A 21759-nucleotide genomic window follows, 5' to 3' on the forward strand; every position below is an offset into this window, starting at 1 on the left:
CCCTCCCCCGTCCCTCTGTCCTTCTCACCGTCCTCCACTCCAGCATCCCCTTGTTCTCCTAATCATTCCCCACTCCACTGTCCCCTCATCCCCAACTTCCCCAACTCTCCCATCCTTTCCACCATTTTCCCCTGCCCCATTTCCCTCGTCCTCCCAACCATTCCTCCCTCCCCTTTTCCCTCGCCTTTCCATGCATTTTACACTCCCCCGTCCCCTCGTCCTCCTAACCATTCCCCACTCCACCGTCACCTCGTCCTCCCCACCATCTCCTACTTCCCCGTTACCTCGTCCTCCCTACCATCCCCCCCCCCTCTCCCATTTTCTCGGCTTCCCCACCATCCTCCACTCTCCTGTTCTCTTGTCCTCACCACCATTCTCCATTCCCCTGTCTCCTCGTCCCCACCATCCCCAACTCCCACGTCCCTTTATCTTTACACACCATTACCCCCTCCCCTGTCCCCTCATCCTCCCCCCTATCCCCCACTCCCGTCCTCTCGTCCTCCCTACCATTCCCACTCCTCCGTCCAATGTGTTTTCAAATGATCTGATGTTCCCATCACCGAAATATAAGAAAAACAGTTAAAAAAAGAAATGAAAAAATGAAAAAATACAAAATAAACTATTCTCACAAAATGAACAGTATGATAAACAACCCAACTCAATACCAATGCAATGTCATACAAAATAGTTAAATCAAAATGAAAATAAATCAAAATCTATTAAAATTAAATATCAATGAAATCAGAAACTTTGAAATGGTATTGTAACATATTTAGTACAGCGTGTGCTGCTCTAACGTGCAACAGATGGCACTGTTTTTCAAAAATAGCATGTTTTTGCCTGTCATAGGTATGGCATCTATACTTAAACTAATGAAATGAATGGTATGGGAAACAACAAAGCTCAATTCCAATGCAATGTCACACAAAATAATTAAATAAAAATATAAATTTAACAAAATCTATGAAAATTCAATTTGTCAATGCAATCGGATACATTGAAGTGGATTTAATATAGCATGTGTTGCTCTTACGTGCAACAGATGGGGCTGTTCCTTAAAAAAAAGAATGTTTCTAAATGTCACAGGTGTGTCATTTATATTGTAGTATATAAAAACAGGCGCTTATTTGAATGGAATATTGTGTCAAAATTTCAAAGCAATTGGTAAAGAACTTTTGGAGATTACAGCATGTGTTGCTCTTACGTCCAACAGATGGCACTGTTTAAAAAAATCATGTTTTTTCCTGTCACAGATAAGACATGTATATAGTAGGTATATAAAAACACTCGCCTATTCGAATGCAACCTTGTGTCAAAATTTCAAAGCAATCGGTAAAGAGGTTTCAAAGATTTCCCTTGCATGAAAAAAGCCATGAAAAACACAGTTTTTCAAACAAAGCATGTAACGCTTTTCCCATCACAGACGTGGCATCTATACAGTATGTATATAAAACCCCGGATGTGAATGGAAGGTTATGTGAAAATTCTAAAGCAATCGGTGAAGAACTTTCGGAGATTAGTGATTATGAACATTTCCATTTTTATTTATATAGATATTTATAGTAAGTATATACTTGTATATAAGTATACGGCACTTATATATAAGTATACTTATACTTATGAAATGAAAGGTATGGTAAACAACACAGCTCAATTCCATCACAATGTCACACAAAATAATTCAATACAAATTAAAATAAATCGAAATCTATGAAAATTAAATTTATCAATGCAATTGGAAACATTGAAATGGAATTCGTAACATATTTAGTTTTGCAAGTGTGTTGCTATAAAGTGCAACAGATGGCACTGTTTTTGAAAAAAAAACATGTTTTATCTGTCACAGGTGTGGCATCAATATAGTAGGCATATAAAAACATGTGTATATTCGAATGGAACGTTGTGTTAGAATTTCAAAGCAATCGGTGAAGAACTTTCGGATATTACAGCATGTGTTGCTCTTACGCCCAACAGATGGCGCTCATTTAAGAAAAAAAAAACATGTTTTTTCCTGTCGTAGGTGAGGCAAGTATATAGTAGGTATATAAAAATATGCGCCTATTCGAATGCAACGTTGTGTCAAAATTTCATAGCAATCGGTAAAGTGGTTTCGAAGATTTCCCTCACATGAAAAAACACAGTTTTCCAGAAAAGCATGTTTTTTGTTACAGACGTGTGATATCTATATAATATGTATATAAAAAACTGCTCCAATGCGAATGGAACGTTGCGTGAAAATTTCAAAGCAATTGGTGAAGAACTTTCGGAGATTAGCGATTTTGAACAAACGAACATATCCTATTTTATTTATATAGATTTATTCTTATGTTAAGCAACTAAATACTAGATTAGGCAAAACGTAACATAGATAACTTGATGTGACAAGATAAACAGGCTTATGACTGAGATTTTGATACTAAGTAATGTTGTGACAGCGAGCAGCGGTTGCAAAGAGGGCGGGTGAGCGGGCAGGAAGTAGCAGGCTGAGTAGGGCAGGGCAGAGTAGGGCGTGATGTGGCGGGTTGGTGGGCAGTTAGTCGAGACTATCCCTTGGGTGGAAGAGGTGGATCTACTATCTGGAGTAATACTCGTTGTTAGCAGTGGAGTGGTGGGCAGCAGCAGTGAAGGGATGTGAGAGAAATGGCAGGCTCCAGCATGTAAGTGAAATATGTATTATTGTTCTCACTTATTTAATTACTATAACACTATTTAACCTACTTAAAGTCATATAGAGATTGATTGATCACTCTCTTAATTTCACTAATACTCACTATTCATCTCTAAATCATATCTATTGTAATGTATCTCCAATGCTTTCCCTCTCCATTTGACTATTTATTTTCTTCAAATGACTTTATATTTTCGTCTTGTCCAGATGTCAAGAAGTGAAAAGAGTGCCTACATTTAGTTTATTTTTGAACTGATAATTAAGTCGGTTCAAGGAAAATGTTTTTATAATGTTTACAGTCCATAGACAGCTGAATTAAGAATGATTGCCAATTTTAGGTGGTGAATTTAATGGCGAAATATGGCAATTATATCCTCGTTTTCTTCCGAGGAAAATTCCACTGTACCTCATTTTCTGAGTTAATTTGTTATTACAATGCAGCAGCAATATTATCTGCCTATTGTATTAAATGTTAGTAAACGATGTCGGTTTTTCCGACAGAGATTAATGTAAGATTAAGGGAACACCCTCGTATGTTAATGGGTTCCCCAGTGTTAAGAAGTGTAATTTCAGGCACTTCTCGCAGAGTTGCACCTAAATGGCGCCCATCTGCATTGGCTGGCCCAGTCGCACCTAACTCTTGATAATGTGCATTAAAATCCCCAGCAATAATTACATTTTCATGCATGGTCAAGGCAAGCACTTCCTCTGCTTCTAGTTTACTTCTAAGGGGGGGAGCTTATAGACAATGTATATGAGGAGCTCAATATTAGCTATATTTACTGTTAATGCTAATATCTCTACTCCATCCCCACGTGAAACTGGGTCTATTTTCTTGCTGGGTATGATGTTTCTGACTAGGTTCATTAACCCTCTTTGTCTTCCCTGTTCATACGGCAAAATATAGTGCTGATATTGAACTAATCTGAAGGACTTCATGGCTGGGAAAAAGTTTCTTCCAAAACGATTATATCTGCTTTCTTACCGATTGTAGTTTCCTGAAGGGTGTGTTTTTTTATTTCCAAGACCTTGAATGTTCCACTGCAGTGTTCGTAATGCCCAGACGACGGTTTCGGTTGGTGTTGCTTGTTCTAGTAGAACTCCTTTTCAGAATCAACGTCTATATTCTCCACCTCGCAAGTCTTGTCGCCGGCAAATCGGACTGCACTGATTTCTCATGGTCATCCCCAGCTTTATTGGAATCTGTGCATCCCTGTTGTCCATCACTTTGCTATTGGTATTGCTGCACATCGGACTGCATTTATTGCTCGTGACTGTTTCTGGTGTTGTCGGAATCTGTGCATCTCTGCCATCCAGTATTTCGTTGATGATGATGCTGAATATCAGGCTGCATTGATTGTTTGTGGCCGCCTCTTGTGTTGTTGGAACCTGTGCATCTCTGCTGTTCAAAACTTCTTTGTTGGTGTTGTTGCATATCAGACTGCATTGGCTGTTGATGTCTGTCTCTTGTGTTGTAAGATTCTGTTGATTTTTAGTGGTCACTTCTTCTTGCAGTTGCTTTTGTAAATGTTGATGTTCCGGTGTCTTGACTACCCGACTGTTGTTGGTAGTCTGTATGTTCATGTTCCGTTGCTTGTCCTCTTGTGCTCCGTCTTGTCTCAAGCTGTCTATTTCTTGTGTAACTGTGTCTGCTGCACGAGCTTGTTTATTATTACACAAGTGATTTCTTGAGTCTGTTGTTGTGAGGCGTTCTGCGTCATCTGTAGGCAATTGATAATGGTCTCTGTCATGATCTTCACCATGTTTTTCAGCTGGACCTCGGGGGTAAAACTGTAAATTTGCTTCTTTGCTTTATTTGTTTTTCTGCAGCATTTTTGTGCATTTTCTGATTTGGAATTGAAAAATTCGGGAAATTTAATTCTGTGAAAGTGGGTGTCTGTGATTATTGTTAAAAGGTGCTTCAGACGTCGGTGTATGTAATGCTAGTCTGTGTGTTTATCCTGGCCTGATCTGTCTGCACCTTTCATTTCCGTGCAGAGCAGGTTGTGCTCCAGGCATGATGTTTGCCTCCACAATTTGGACATTTGGCTGTTGTGGTCTGGTTTGCGTTGTGCTTGGCTATACAGTCTTTGGGTGGATGCCTCAGGCTGCACACTCCGTATTTCTCACACTTGAAGCAGCGCAGGGGTTCCGGGAGTTATGGTCTCTGTCGGTAAATTCCCCAATTTCCAAGATGAAATGTTTCTGGCACATGCCCCATGACGGTCACCAGAACCTGATGTGTTGCTACTTTGTCTAATTTTGTACGGCATCGTTCCGCATTCAGGATTTGCTTGTGTTCTAGTACTGGATCTAGTAGAAATTAGAGTGGGTATCCCAAAAGCACGATTCGACTGCGTCTTTCTGAAAGCTCTAGCTTTTCTAAACATACAGGTTTACCTTTCAGGACTGTTACTTTTTGTAAGTAATTTGCATTCGGTTGCTCTCATGGTGTCATTATAATTTCTCCTTTCAGGTTGACTGTGATGGAAAGTTCGAGCTCTGGTTGTTCCTTTTTCATTGTCGTTACTACTTCATTTGCTGTGGAAAAGTGGTCTGTCTGCATTATCTTGAATTTTAGAAGATGTGCAGAGTCTGGCGATGTCTGCTGTGAGACCGGTGGTGTCCTCTCCTGTCTCATACTGTAGTCTTGTGCCTGGGATGTGGACCGAGAAGCATTGTCTGACACTGGCTGGTGCGTAACTGAAGCTGTCCTCTCTAGGTCCATTATGTCTAATGTCTTGCTGGTATAAGCACTTGGTGAAGCCTCGATAGCAGTTTTCTTCGGTGCTTTCTGCACCTCGGTCCACTGTCTTTCCTCGTCTGAAAGCTGCCTCTATTGCCTCTTTCTCTTAAACTTCGCCATGACGTCTCAACGTAGCGAGGACCGATTCACTGACCCACTTAATGCCTGAGACACTCCTAAACCTGGAGAAATTCATTCGCCTCCAACGGAGGTCGTAGAATGATTCCCCCAGGTGGAATCAGGGATGCTTATCACCTAATTGAGCTTTTTGGTCTACCTTTCCCTGTAAGGGCATCCGTACACTTTCTAAGGTCCCCCCCTTGGGCGATACCTGTAGGGTATTGCCTCGCCCTTCAGGGTAGGACTCTAAGTGACCTAATTAGTGATACGGTCCTCACAAAAAAATCGGTCATGGGCGACGTGTGCGATACGACAGTTTGACAGCAGATAATCAATAACGTTGTATGTCCATCAATTTTAGACGAAATCGGTATTAACAAAACCGCAATGATTTGAGCTGATGGGTGCTCAAAAACTTAAGGGTTCCCAGATAACAAAAGCGTAAGTGACCAGCTAGCAATGGCGCCGGAAACGAGTCCCACCTGGGTGTAGGTGGGTAAGGTGAGGAAAATCACTACCTACACATGGATGTAGGTGGGTAAGGTGGGGACCATCACTACCTACACATGGATGTAGGTGGGTAAGGTGGGGCCATTACTACCTACACCTGGGTGTACGTGGGTAAGGTGGGGACCATCACTACCTACACCTGGGTGTAGGTGGGTAAGGTGGGGACCATCACTACCTACACATGGATGTAGGTGGGTAAGGTGGGACCATTACTACCTACACCTGGATGTACGTGGGTAAGGTGGGACCATTACTACCTACACATGGATGTAGGTGGGTAAGGTGGGACCATTACTACCTACACATGGATGTAGGTGGGTAAGGTGGGGACCATCACTACCTACACTTGGGTGTACGTGGGTAAGGTGGGACCATCACTACCTACACCTGGGTGTAGGTGGGACCATCACTACCTACACCTGGGTGTAGGTGGGGACCATCACTACCTACACCTGGGTGTAGGTGGGACCATCACTACCTACACCTGGGTGTAGGTGGGACCATCACTACCTACACCTGGGTGTAGGTGGGACCATCACTACCTACACCTGGGTGTAGGTGGGACCATCACTACCTACACCTGGGTGTAGGTGGGACCATCACTACCTACACCTGGGTGTAGGTGCATATCTCGCCAAAAAATAATTGGATTGAGTTTAACAGCGGGCCCCTTCCAGTCTCCAGCAAGACTTAGTGACCTTGTTGTTGAGATACTTCGAGAATCATCATGGTAGAGTGGCTAGGGCGTGAGTCTAGGAAATAATGATGAATTAGCTCATTATTGTTAATTTGGAATTGAAATCCCCTCGCCCCCCTTCCCGGAGAGATGTTATGGGGAGACTGAAACTAGGTAGAGAGGAGACTTGGATGGTGTAGGAGCCTAGGAAGAGAGGAGACTTGGATGGTGTAGGAGCCTAGGAAGAGAGGAGACTTGGATGGTGTAGGTAAGGAAGGTAACTATCAGGAAAACGCAACAAGCCATTACGACTAATTGGCACTTGGAAGGGATCAGGAAAAGGGTTTGGGATGGGAAAGGGGTAAGGAATAGTGCCCAACCACGTGGACGGTTGGGGATTGAACGCCGACCTGCATGAAGTGAGAACGTCGTTCTACCGTTCAAACCAAGAGGTTGGGATGGTGTAGGAGCCTAGGAAGAGAGGAGACTTGGATGGTGTAGGAGCCTAGGAAGAGAGGAGACTTGGATGGTGTAGGAGCCCCAGGAAGAGAGGAGACTTGGATGGTGTAAGAGCCCCAGGAAGAGAGGAGACTTGGATGGTGTAGGAGCCCAGGAAGAGAGGAGACTTGGATGGTGTAGGAGCCTAGGAAGAGAGGAGACTTGGATGGTGTAGGAGCCCCAGGAAGAGAGGAGACTTGGATGGTGTAGGAGCCCAGGAAGAGAGGAGACTTGGATGGTGTAGGAGCCCAGGAAGAGAGGAGACTTGGATGGTGTAGAAGCCCCAGGAAGAGAGGAGACGTGGATGGTGTCATATAACTTACTCCTTCATCACTGCCTCATATATCAAGTCCTCCAAGTTACCAAGCTCTAATAAGCAAGGTTCCGGTACGTCACGCTGCAAGCTTGGACAAGACTCACGTCACAAACACAGGTGACATTCACACCGAGAATGGATGAGCATTCAACCCTTGAGCACCTTGATGGTTAGCACTCTCTGCACTCGGGCAACACTCGCCGACTCAAGGTGAAGGGAAGAAGTTTGGCAACAATTCTTCTTCATCACTAATCACCCCAGAGAGTTGAAGGGTCTTAGAGGTGAGGTTGAGAATCTTAGTGCTGGGGTGAGGGTCTTAGTGTGGGGTGAGGGTCTTGGTGTTGGGGTGAGGGTCTTAGTGTTGGGGTGAGGGTCTTGGTGTTGGGGTGAGGGTCTTAGTGTTGGGGTGAGGGTCTTAGTGTTGGGGTGATGGTCTTAGTGTTGGGGTGAGGGTCTTAGTGTTGGGGTGAGGGTCTTAGTGTTGGGGTAATGGTCTTAGTGTTGGGGTGAGGGTCTTAGTGTTGGGGTGAGGGTCGTGGTGTTGGGGTGAGGGTCTTGGTGTTGGGGTGAGGGTCTTGGTTTTGGGGTGAGGGTCTTAGTGTTGGGGTGAGGGTCTTAGTGTAGGGGGTGATGGTCTTGGTGTTGGGGTGATGGTCTTAGTGTTGGGGTGAGGGTCTTGGTGTTGGGGTGAGGGTCTTAGTAATGAGGTTGAGGGTCTTAGTGTTGGGGTTAGGGTCTTAGTGTTAGGGTGAGGGTCTTAGTGTTGGGGTGACGGTCTTGGTGTTGGAAATAAACCAACATTTAATTATTATTATCTGCTAAGCATAGCATTTATTAACACTACTAACTTTTAAGTAGGTTATTCTTGAAAGGTTATCAAACTCACTTATCAAGACTACTGGACAAATATGATAACTGGTTAGGAACTAACCCAGTTGACATCTTCAGGCTAAGAATTTCCACGAAGGTGGCTAGCCAAAAATATGACCAAGTATAGGATATTATCGAGGCGTATAGGAACATACTTCTTGTCAGTGATACTGACCCAGACGAATTAAGTCTAATTGAATCTGACCTTGCCGACTATGAAGATAAAATTCAGGTCAAGTTAGATCATTATTTCAAAGTGCTTGCTACACTTTTTCTTCCACAAAAAGGAAACCTTTTGTGCCAGGTTTAACAAAATTAAACCTGTCAGGGTTCATGATATATCGAGGACCCCAAGAATACTCAGTAGTTCGACCGCTCGTACATCTAGGTGGTTATGCCAAGGCTATCCAAGCCAGTTTTGTAGATCATATACCATTTGACCTAAATATTAAGAGTCTAGGTTTACACCCAAGTTCTTGCAGGAACATGGAATTAAATTGGCTGACAACCAGTTAACGTCTGACCACCTTAGTAATGTAAATCTACAAGAAGAAGCAGACCACTACTACCAGTTCATTACTGGACATGTAAAACGATTGGGCATGAATATGCTCCAATCTGCAGGTGGCTACTTCCTGACAGGTAAACTTTTGAACCTGAAGAAGCCTATGCCTACCAACAATAACAGAAATTAATCAGCAGTAAATTAATTCTCCAGCAAAAAGCTGAATGAGAAACACAGATGAGTATTAAACTCAGATTGAGCTTGGTACAATTAGTATTCACCCGAGATGTTTCATAGCTCTCAGTGGAAAATCAGTGGTCTGTAACCTAAACAAGTACATGTGACAGTGACCAAGCCATTGAATCCACTGCAGACCTAGAATTATTCTCGACAAGTAATAATTGACCACACTCAGTCTCCCTAGGTAATTAATAATATTAGGCTAGAGAATCTAGCACTCCCTAGGTAATTAATAATATTAGGCTAGAGAATCTAGCACTCCCTAGGTAATTAATAATATTATGCAAGAGAATCTAGCACTCCCTAGGTAATCAATAATACTAGGCTAAAGAATCTAGCACCCTCCTAAGTTATTAAAAATAATAGGCTAGAGAATCTAGTACCCTCCTAGGTAATTAATAATACTAGGCTAGAGAATCTAGCACCCAATGCATCCAGCATTCCTGAATTTAGCAATACCACAAAGTCATCAAGCAACTGCATTTGCAAATTCACCAGGACCAAGGTCCATAATAAGGACCAAGGTCCACTTAAGGTTTGTCAAGAAAACCTCATTTATTCAACGTTTTCTGCAGTAAGAGTTAGTGAAAATATTGCATTAAAATTTGTTTGAGCTGTTTTTTTTTCGTTTCTGCTTATTACTGTAGGGGGCACAGCATAAGCAAAATTGCAAATTTACCAATACGTATGTGAACCTACAGAGAACTGATAAACTGTGAAACATTTAGGTTTGGAAAACGTTACAAATTATCTTCAAATAGGATTAATCGTAGCAATAATTAAATTTCCAGCAACCTTAGGTTTCCCATCGTTTAATGCATTACCATTAAACCATAAGCATTGTAATATAACATGCTTAACGAGCTCATTACAGCTCACCATGTTAACCCGAGTACATTACTGCTCAACAGGTCGCTAGTACGTCAACATGAACCCGAGCTCATTACAGCTCATCATGTTAATCCGAGCACAATACTGCTCACTATGTTAATCCGAGCACAATACTGCTCACAATGTTAATCCGAGTACATTACTGCTAACAATGTTAATCCGAGTACATTACTGCTCACAATGTTAATCCGAGTACATTACTGCTCACAATGTTAATCCGAGTACATTACTGCTCACAATGTTAATCCGAGTACATTATTGCTCACAATGTTAATCCTAGTACATTACTGCACACAATGTTAATCCGAGTACATTATTGCTCACAATGTTAATTCGAGCACATTACTGCTCACAATATTAATGCGAGCATACCACTGCTCACCATGCTAACCTTGCAATTATTATTGCTTACTATATAGCTAGAGTGACAATACTAAGAATTAGTAAGTTGTTACAATTAGCTTAGCCCTATACTTAGGTAGGTTAGAAAAATTAAACCATCTATTTAGTTAGGTATTAGGACAATATTTTGTCAACTGAGTATCAGCTGAATCTGTACTCATAATCAAATACAGTTGACTACTCATAGAAATTGAGTTAGTAAAAATAATTTCTCATCTAAAGTTGTGGATGTATTAATGAGTTTTCCAGTGATAAGCCTGTGAGCTGTAATTTAATTAGCTTATTAGTCAGAATGACTAGGCTACTAATCTCACTGTCGACTCCTTGATTTTAAAGTCTTCCAAGTTTGAGCCTTCCTTGATTTTAATGAATTACCTATTCAGTTCTCTAAGGTAAGGTAATTATCAAAAGAAGGCACCAAACCGGGATAGCAATGTAGCACCATCAAAATGCAAAACATTCAGAGGGCGCTAAATATCACCAAGAATGTCAATAAGAGAACAAAAAACGCATAAGGCAAACGATATAAAAAGTATCCGATTCACCTAGAATTCTATCGAGGGACAAGCGACCATGAGGGATGGTCGGAAAGCAAGATACACGCTCGTCCTGGAAGTCAGGACATTCAACAAGAAGATGCACAACTGTAAGAGGGACAACGCAATTCGGACAATAAGGAGCAGGGCCGCCCCATTAAGTGACCGTGAGTTAAGCGAGTATGGCCAATCCGCAGCCTGGGTAAAGCAGTTTCCCATCTCCAGCCCCCTCACTGTCTGGCTCGTTGTCGCCGTGAGGGGGCTTGGTGGGCAGCTGCCGGAGTGTGATGCTCCGTAGGTCAGTCCTCTGTCCTTTTGCAGCCTTATGCTCCTGTTGCTGCCTCTACCAATTTTGCCAGGCCCCTTTTCCATTTACTCGTGTTTCATTTTTCTCCCCCCTCTTCTCATATCAAATTGTCATTTCCTGCCGACCTTTTGCCTGTTTTGATTATTCTTTCGACCTTCTTTTGTTTTGACACCCGGGTCTTTGAGGAGGCATACTCTTGCACCCGTAGAACTGTAGTACCCAACGTCTCGAGCGAGGGGACCCTTTTATTGTCAATCCTTCTTTCGTCACTGAACCCGCTCTCGACGGACTCACGGTTCTTAAGGTGGCGTTTGTGGGGTGTATCCTCACGACGCACCCCTGGGGGGCCCCAGCAAGATCGGCGATAGCTTCTTGTTGGGTGTCCTGCCTCTAACTGTGGCTCCATGGTGGGTGTGGGGGCACATTCGTGAATGAAAGTTTTTCCTTGTTTTCATGGCTGATAATGGTTCCCTTGTATTTTCTCAGGCTCGTGGGGTGGGCGACCAAGCCCCCGAGTCGGACTGTGTTGGAAGACCAGGCCCTGTAGCCCCTGCTGCATTGGGCCCCGACGACCTGACTACTCCCCTCAGCTCCCCTCCCTCCTCTGCGGTAGGGTTGAGTCCCCAGCCCCCAGTGGTGACCCCCTCGTCCCCTGGCACGGCTCCGTCTCTCATTGTGACTACTGCGCCTTTTACCCCCATGAACTCCGGGGGTTCTCAACGCCGTTCCCGCCACGGCCGCACTCGCACGGTCCCTTCCCGTAATACTACTTACAACGCCTTGTTTGGTCCCGCTACGTGGGCTAAATACTTTGATCTCCACCATCTGGATTCTACTCCTCCTGACGATTTCTCCCTACATAAACACCTTGTTGATTCAGTAGATACCTCTGTTACTTTTAACTCCACCAGTTACGGTACGCGTGTCGTTGCTGCTCCTTCTCAGGATGCAGCTACTCGCTTAGCCGCTTTGTCCTGCATTGGAGAGACCCCTGTTCGGGTCTCCAAGAACGCTCGATTAAATGCCAGTGTTGGCACTATTCTCCTCCCTCAACGGACCTCAACGATTGCCATGAGGATATTAAACATATCCTCGAAGCCCAAGGCCATTCTGTCCTCCAGGTGGACACGTTTACTCGACCCTCTCGTGGTCATCGCCGTCAGCCCCTTCGAGTTGTAAAAATCACCTTTGATAGTAGGACCCTTCCGCCCTCTATTATTCTTGATGGTGCCAGATGCTCCGTTCAGGAGTACATTCCCTCTCCTAGACTATGCAATAAGTGTTGGAAGTTCGCGCACTGTGTCCTCAAATGCACCAGTACTGTGTATCTGTGCCCCTTGTGTGGGGACGATAGTCATTCTAAGTCCGATTGCACTTCTCCCCAGGCTCGCTGCCTCAATTGCGGTGAAGCCCACCCTACCTTCTTACGCTCATGTATGCACTACAAACTCGAGGAAGCCGTCCTCAACTTGAAGCACCGTGATCGTCTGTCTTTTCCTGAAGCGAGACGCCAAGTTCGTCGTCTCGCCCCTTTCGTGGGCGTCTCCTACACTTGCGTGTTGCGTTCTACCTCTCCTCGTCCATCCCGTCTTCCTCAGTCTCACAACCGTTTTCAGGCCTTAAACCCGACCACACCCACCACCTCCTCTCCTATTCCTTTGCCTCCTGTCCCGGATGGTCTCCCTCCCGGTTCTCCGTCTGGGATTTCCCCCCCTTCCTACCTAGTCCGCCATATCTCCTTTATCTTCTTCTCCATCTCCCCCAACTCTTTCTTCCCGACTCTCCTCCCAGTCTCTTGACCCTCCACGCCACCTGTCTGTCCAGGCTGATATCCATCATCCTCCCAGCAATCTTCGTGTTGTTCGCTCTCGTTCCTCTTCTCCTGCTGAGACCATTGAGTCTGTCGCCCGGTACGTTGTTATTGGAACGCCTGTCTCTTTGAGCCAGAAACGTAAGCCTGGCTCCTCTCCTTCTTCCTCTCCGGCGGGTAAGAAGGTTTCGCTTTCTTCCTCGCCCCCTCCCTCTGACTGTCACTACATCCCCTCCCATTTCAGTAGTCGAACCCCCTGTCACTGATATGGAGATTTCTTCCGCCCCGATTCCCTCTCTGTTGCTGCCCTTCCTGAGGTGCACTCCCTGATTTCTGCCCCCCCCCCCTCCTCCAACTATCCTTACCTGCCCCTCTCAGTTGTCCCCTCCTCCTCCGGACCCCGTCAGTCCGCCTCTGGTCTGTTCTCTCGCTCCCTTCCCTCTCTCCTTACTAAGTTTACCCATGCCCCCTAACCCTGATTTTGCCAACCCTGATCCTGATCCAGACCCAGATCCTGACCCTGCTCCTGACCCTGATCCTGACATCCTTTAGTAAACTGTGTTTCTCTTTCCCTTAATTTCTTTCTTGTTCTCTGTTACTGTCCTTTCTCTTTGATAATGTCTATTCTTCAGTGGAATATTCGTGGATTTTATGCCAACTTCCATGAACTCCAACTTCTAATTACACAGTTTACACCACTTTGTGTTTGTCTCCAGGAACCCATGCTTGGTGCTCGTCCTGGTCACTTTCGTGGTTATTCCTTTCTTTCTCCCCTCCCCCCCAGCTCTTGCTGGGGCCCATAACTCTACTGCTCTCTTAATTCGTTCTGATATTCCCTTTGTCCCCCTACTTCTTCCATCCCCTATCCATTGTTCTGCTGCCCGTGTTTTTGTGGGTAAATGGTATACAGTCTGTTCCATTTATCTCCCTCCAAATGTCCCTCTTTCCCTTCCTGATCTTAAGCACCTCCTGGACTCCTTGCCAGAGCCGGTGCTCCTTTTGGGTGATTTCAACTGTCGACATTCCCTCTGGGGTGATGTTCTGACAAACACCCGTTGCCGTCTTCTCGAACCGTTTGTCCTCGCTTCATCTCTATCTCTTCTGAATTCTGGTGAGCCCACTCATGTGGACTCTCGAACTCGTACCCTTTCCTGTCTTGATCTTTCTCTCTGCTCGTCGTCCCTCTACTTAGATTTCACGTGGCAGGTTCTTGATGACCTCCATAACAGTGATCATTTCCCCATCCTCGTTTTCTTTTTCTCTTTCCACCCTCCTCTTTCCTTCCCTAGGTGGCAGTTTGCCAAGGCTGACTGGTGCCTATTCACCCTCCGCGCTACTCTCTCTGACCTCTCCTCTCTGCCTCTTCCTCGTGCCCTCCTTCTTTATTATGACACTGTCTTCAATGCTGCCCTCAGCTCTATCCCTCGCTCTTCCTCCCGGGGTACACGGAAGTGTGTTCCCTGGTGGAATGCGGACTGTGCTCGGGCTGTCCGCTGTAAGCGTGCAGCCTGGAAAAAACACCGCCGCTGGCAGACGGCTGATTCTTTTATTCTGTTTCAGAAGGCAAGTGCGGTGGCCCGTAAGACCATCCGTACTGCTAAACGTGAGAGTTGGAAATCTTATGTTTACACCATTACGTCCGATACTCCTCTACCGCAGATCTGGAAGAAGATCCGCAAGATTGCGGGCAAGTTCGTTCCAGATGTCTTGCCTGTTCTCCACCTCCGTGGGACTCTTGTGGCGGATCCAGTGAAGGTCGCGGCCGAACTGGGTTCCCACTTTTCTTCTGTTAGCTCTGGTTCTCATCTTCCTCACTCCTTCCTTCTTCGTAAGCCTGTTCTTTATCTTCTCCTTTAGATTTCCAGACTCTTCTCCGCCTTCCCTGTAATGATCCTTTCTCTCTTTCTGAACTTCGGTCTGCCCTGGCCCTCTACGGATCTACGGCAGCGGGCTCGCATGACGTTCATTATGAGATGCTTCGCCATCTCCCTCTGTACACGTTTCAGTATTTACTGAATCTGTATAACCAGGTCTGGGAGTCGTCGTCTGTCCCTGAGGACTGGCTCGATGCCGTTGTACGCCCTATTCGGAAACCAGGGTCTCTCGGTACGTCCCTTAAGGACTTCCGCCTATATATAAGGCTAAGGTCTATATTCGTACTGCTTTTGCTGCGAAAACCTCCGTTGTTGCTGTCCTTTTTGACCTGGAAAAGGCTTATGACACGACTTGGAGATACCATATTCTGTCCCAACTTCGTTCTTTTGGCCTTCGTGGTAATCTCCCTCTCTTCCTTCAAAGCTTTCTCTCTCGTCGTACCTTTCGAGTCAGGCTTAGTGCCACTCTCTCTGCCTCTTTTTGGCAGTATGAAGGTGTGCCCCAAGGTAGTGTTCTGAGTACTACTCTTTTTCTGGTTGTCCTCAATGGTCTCCTTTCCTCCCTTCCTTCTGGCATCTTCTCCGCTCCTTATGTTGATGATCTTACTCTTTGCCGTCGAGGTGATGATTCGCCTCTCCTTCAACGGCGGCTTCAACTTGCGATTGATGCCGTGTCATCTTAGGTCACTGATCATGGCTTCAAGTTCTACACTACTAAGACTTGTGCCATGACTTTTACTCGGAAGTGGGTCGTTCTTCGTCCCTCTTTGTCACTTTATGGTCATCCCCTTGAGTACAAAGATTCCACGAAGCTTTTGGGGTTATTCTTTGACACTCGTTTGTCTTGGTCGCCCCATGTCTCTTACCTCCGTGTTGAATGCTCTAAGGCCCTTAACCTACTTAAGGTTTTGTCTCATACTTCTTGGGGAGCGGATAGGCGCACGCTCCTCTATTTACATACCTCCCTCGTCCTGTCTAAGCTCGATTATGGTTGCCCTGCATACCCTTCAGCTTCTCCTTCTACTCTTCACCGTCTTGATCCTTTGCACCATACTGGGTTGCGCCTCAGCTCTGGTGCTTTTCGTTCAACTCCTACCCTCAGCTTGTATGCTGACACTGGCTTTCTGTCTCTCCAGGATCGCCGTGATCGCTACAGTCTTCGCTATCTTGCACGATCCTTACAGCATCCTTACTCTCGCCTCTATCGTGCTTTGACTTTTACCCCTCCTGTAGTTCTTGTTCCTCTTCACCACCTTCCTCTTTCTGTCCGTTTGTCTCGCTTACAAGATTCTCTTTCGGTTCGTCTTACTAATGTTTCTCCTCGTATTGTTCCCTCCTTGCCCCCGTGGAGGGTCCCCCTTCCCAAATTTTGTACTTCTGTGACCCGCATCACTAAAGCTTTTACCCCTCCTACAGTTCTGAAACGCCTCTTCCTGAGCACTTTTCTTCTCACTCCCACTCCGTTCCCATCTTCACCGACGGGTCGAAGTCTGCTGACGGTGTGGGCTACTCTGTTGTTTTTCCTGACCACACTTATATGTGTCGCCTTCCTCCTGAGGCTAGCATCTTCACAGCAGAACTCTATGCTATTCTCTATGGTCTTCGTCTCCTGCTTTCCCGGAGGCAATCCTCCTTCGTGGTAGTAGTTGACTCTCGTAGTGCCCTCATGGCTTTAGGGTCCTTTAATCCAGTCCACCCTGTGGTCATCGAGATTCAACATTGGCTGTTTCTTATCTCCAGTAAATTTAAGTCGGTTGCATTTTGCTGGGTTCCCAGCCATGTTGGTGTCTCTTTAAATGAGCGTGCGGATGATGCCGCTAAGGACGCTATCCGCACTTGTTCCATCTCCCATAAAGGTGTTCCTTATTCTGACTTTTACCCAGTTATTCATGCCTCCATCCTTGTTCGATGGCAGAGTTGTTGGTCTTCTGTTCTTGGTAACAAACTGCGTACTCTTAAGAGTTGTGTGTCCCAGTGGCCTTCCTCCTGCCACCATAACCGGAGGTGGGAAAAGGCTCTGGCTAGGTTACGTATTGGCCATACCCGTTTAACTTACGGTCACTTAATGGAGTGCCGCCCAGCTCCTTATTGTCCGAATTGCATTGTCCCTCTTACGGTCGTACATATCCTTGTTGAATGTCCTGACTTCCAGGACGGGAGTGTGTCTTGTTTTCCAACTGTCCCCCGTGGTCGCTTGTCCCTTGATATAATTCTTGGCGACTCTGATACTTTTGATATCGTTCGCCTTATGCGTGTTTGTTCTCGTATTGGCATCCTTGGTGATATTTAGCGCCCTCTGATTATCCCACACTTTGATGGTGCTACATAGCCTTCCCGGTTTGGTGCCTTCTATTGATAATTACTTACTTCCCATCTCCGGTTACGGTGGTAGGAGGAAGGCCATGGGGACACACTATGTTTGAGAGTACGCAGCTTGTTACTAACTACAGAGGACCAACAACCCTGCCAACGGGCAAGGATGGAGGAATGAATAACAGGATAAAAGTCGGAATAAGGAAGACCTTTATAGGAGATGGGACAAGAACGGATAGCTTCCTTAGCGGCAGCATCCGCACGCTCATTCAAAGAGATACCAATACGGCTGGGAACCCAGCAAAACTCTACTGATTTGAATTTACTAGAAATAAGAAACAACCAACGTTGAATCTTGATGACCACCGGATGGACAGGATTACAGGACCATAGAGCCATGAGGGCACTACGAGAGTCAACTACAATCACATAGGAGGAATTACAATGAGAAAGCAAGAGACGGAGAGCATAGAGAATATCATAAAGTTCTGCTGTGAAGACGCTAGCCTCCGAAGGGAGGCGACACATATAAATGCGGTCAGGAAAAACAACAGAGTAGCCCACACCGTCCGCAGACTTAGACCCATCGGTGAAGATGGAAATAGAGTGGGAGTGCGAAGAAAAGTGCGCAAGGAAGAGGCTTTTCAGAATTGTAGGAGGGGTAAAGGCTTTAGTGACACAAGACAAGGACGTACAAAACTTGGGAAGGGGGACCCTCCACGGAGGCAAAGAAGGAACAATATGAGGAGAAACGTTAGAAATATGAACAGAAAGAGAATCCTGTAAGCGAGATAACCGAATAGAAAGAGGGAGACGATGAACAGGAACAAGAGCTACAGGAGGAGTAAAAGTTAAAGCACGACAGAGGCGAGAGGAAGGATGTTGTAAGGACCGTGCAAGATAGCGAAGACAGTAGCGATCACGGCGGTCCCGAAGAGAGAGAAAGCCAGTGTCAACATACAAACTAAGGGCGGGAGTCGAACGAAAGGCACCAGAGCTGAGACGCAACCCAGTATGGTGCAAAGCATCAAGACGGCGAAGAGTAGAAGGAGAAGCAGAAGAGTATGCAGGGCAACCATAATCGAGTTTAGACAGGACGAGAGAGGAGTGCAAATAGAGGAGTGTGCGCCTATCTGCTCCCCAAGAAGTATGGGACAAAACCTTAAGGAGGGTAAGGGCGTTAGAGCTTTCAACTCGGAGGTAAGAGATATGGGGCGACCAGGACAAACGAGTGTCAAAGACTAACTCCAAAAGCTTACATGAATCCCTGTACACAAGGGGATGACCATAAAACGACAAAGGGGGGCGAAGAACTATATGCTTCCGAGTAAAAGTCATAGCACGAGTCTTAGACGCAGAGAACTTGAAGCCATGATCGGTGGTCTTATTCAATTCTCTAATATTACATTATCTTTAGCTAGTTAAAAACTTAGTTATACCATTAGTCAGAATGACTGCTGCACAACAGTGCATATTAAATCAAATTTAATTCTGCTTCAGTGTAGACATTTACACATATGAGTTTGAGGTGATGATGATGCTCAGTGATGTGTTAGTGTCTAGTAACTCAACAGTTACAAGTCACAGCGACCCTAGTGACCTTACTGTAGTATCGAAGTCTTCTTCATCTTGAATGACCCAATGATTAATATTTCTTAATTACTGTATAATGTAGAATACAACTTATACAATAATGTTATCTGTTCTTGAGAAAATTTTCTGAGTTTGCAGAACAATTTAGCAACTAAGTAATGCAATTATTACATGTCACAGCGACCCAAGTCGTTGAGTCTACTGTAAGCTGTAGAGAGTTCTTGATTACAGATACATTAACTATTCCACACTTTCAATATTTAATTCATGTTCCCATAATGACTTAGAGTCACATCTATGCAACAGATTCGGGACATCTGTCACTAACGTATTAACTTACTAATCCATAATAACTGCGGAATGGGTACGTCAGTACTCGGTGAACTGCGACCCGAGATTTCCTCGCGAGGTTGTTGGAAATAGACCAACATTTAATTATTATTGAATGCTAAGCATAGCATTACTTAACACTGCTTACTTGTAGAACTAATTAAAACTACTATTTTCCCTAATGCTCGTCATCTTACAAATTCTTCCTACTGGGGATGTCGGTATTGCGTCAGATTAATTTCGCAGAGGTATAAATACTATCTACATGTTAGAGAATTTAATAATATTCTCACTTTCTGTCAGTATTCTTTCTAAATATTATTAAATGACAATATAGCCACTATATTGTGATCTTATATAGTGATCTTATAACAACGAGTTATCAGTTAAAAGATCACTACATAACAATTTATCTGTTATATTAAATCAACATGGAGGAATCAGAAATTTCCCTCCATTTCTCGTCTAATAAGAAGCCTGTTCGTATTAATTAATACTTGACAAGAATTTAAATAACATCTAACTCCCTATTATTGCAACCCCAGTCTTAATGTCTCATTCAATAGAGTAATAATAATGGAAAAGAATTTTCCATTTCTATTGAAGCATGTTCACGCATGCGCGACTGAGACGGGGTTGAGGGAGAGAGGAGGTGCGCTTAGAGACTTGCTTTCAACATCACCTGGAGTGAGGAGTGCCATAGCTTACTGGCGAACACGTGACCGGCCTTTGCAGTTAATTAGCCTGGAGTATGTTAATGAGCGGACCACAACGATTATTGTGCCTGCTGTGACTCCATCAGCGATCCTAGGATCGTCTCGGCTAACATCCATACGGCTAAGTGGCGATTAATACTTATATGAAGCTTCCAATACCTATTTCTAGCCCTTATTCGTCGTTATGTCGCGTGCCCTCCTCTAAATACAAATACGTCCCCAGTGAACTAAATTTACTTCCGTTATTGTTTAATAATGGTATATTTAGTTGAGTGTAAGCAAATTCTACATTGTACTGGGTTTACAGCGTGTGTTGAGATCGCCTGAGGACAGACCAACTTCCCCGCCATACTTGTCGGACGCATGTTCCAGCGGGTTGCAGATGACGCCATCCCCATACTCGCGCTACTGTTTACTGTCACAGCTAAGAGGCTGAATTCTTTCTAGTTCATTTACTAATCTCTTAAATGCAATTGAGATATAATAATATCTTATCATTATAAATCATTTATGTATGCCATATAAATTTTGTGCATAATTTTCTTATTTACTAATATATTAAAAAGGGATAATTATCTTATGTTAATTACTGCATTATTCTGTCATTGATTGATTCCTTTCTAGCAAAATTGATTCATTGAACTTTATTTAATTTCTAATTAATACCTATTAGTAAATTTTACTAATCCTGTCGATGTAGAACCAGCATCGATTCAGTGTACTAGGGATGAATTAATTTCTAGTATAACCCCCCCCCCATTTTGGGTGAGAGGATTTGACTCATATTACAGTCCTTTTAATAATCAATGCATTATTAATTAAGAACCTCCATAGGACACTCGTTCCTGGATTAAATATCATACCACTAGCTCTACCCTATATTCCACTTTTTCTCAAAAAGTGGTGGTCCTTCGTAAGCTATCGAAAATAGTATTAATTTAAATGATTTACACGAGTCAACTTTTCGCACACCTGGTGTTGGGGTGAGGGGTCTTGGTGTTGGGGTGAGGGTCTTGGTGTTGGGGTGAGGGGTCTTCGTGTTGGGGTGAGGGGTCTTGGTGTTGGGGTGAGGGGTCTTCGTGTTGGGGTGAGGGGTCTTGGTGTTGGGGTGAGGATCGTGGTGTTGGGGTGAGGGTCTTGGTGTTGGGGTGAGGGGGTCTTGGTGTTGGGGTGAGGGTCTTGGTGTTGGGGTGAGGGTCTTGGGGTTGGGGTGAGGGTCTTGGTGTTGGGGTGAGGAGTCTTGGTGTTGGGGTGAGGGTCTTGGTGTTGGGGTGAGGGGTCTTGGTGTTGGGGTGAGGGTCTTGGTGTTGGGGTGAGGGGTCTTGGTGTTGGGGTGAGGGTCTTGGTGTTGGGGTGAGGGGTCTTGGTGTTGGGGTGAGGGTCTTGGTGTTAGGGTGAGGGTCTTGGTGTTGGGGTGAGGGTCTTGGTGTTGGGGTGAGGGTCTTGGTGTTGGGGTGAGGGTCTTGGTGTTGGGGTGAGGGTCTTGGTGTTGGGGTGAGGGTCTTGGTGTTGGGGTGAGGGTCTTGGTGTTGGGGTGAGGGTCTTGGTGTTGGGGTGAGGGTCTTGGTGTTGGGGTGAGGGTCTTGGTGTTGGGGTGAGGATCGTGGTGTTGGGGTGAGGGTCTTGGTGTTGGGGTGAGGGTCTTGGTGTTGGGGTGAGGGTCTTACTGTTGGGGTGAGGGTCTTGGTGTTGGGGTGAGGGTCTTAGTGTTGGGGTGAGGATCGTGGTGTTGGGGTTAGGGTCTTGTGGTTGGGGTGAGGGTCTTGGTGTTGGGGTGAGGGTCTTGGTGTTGGGGTGAGGGTCTTGGTGTTGGGGTGAGGGTCTTGGTGTTGGGGTGA

The sequence above is a fragment of the Procambarus clarkii genome, chromosome 15, assembly GCF_040958095.1.
Source record: "Procambarus clarkii isolate CNS0578487 chromosome 15, FALCON_Pclarkii_2.0, whole genome shotgun sequence".
Classification (NCBI taxonomy): domain Eukaryota; kingdom Metazoa; phylum Arthropoda; class Malacostraca; order Decapoda; family Cambaridae; genus Procambarus; species Procambarus clarkii.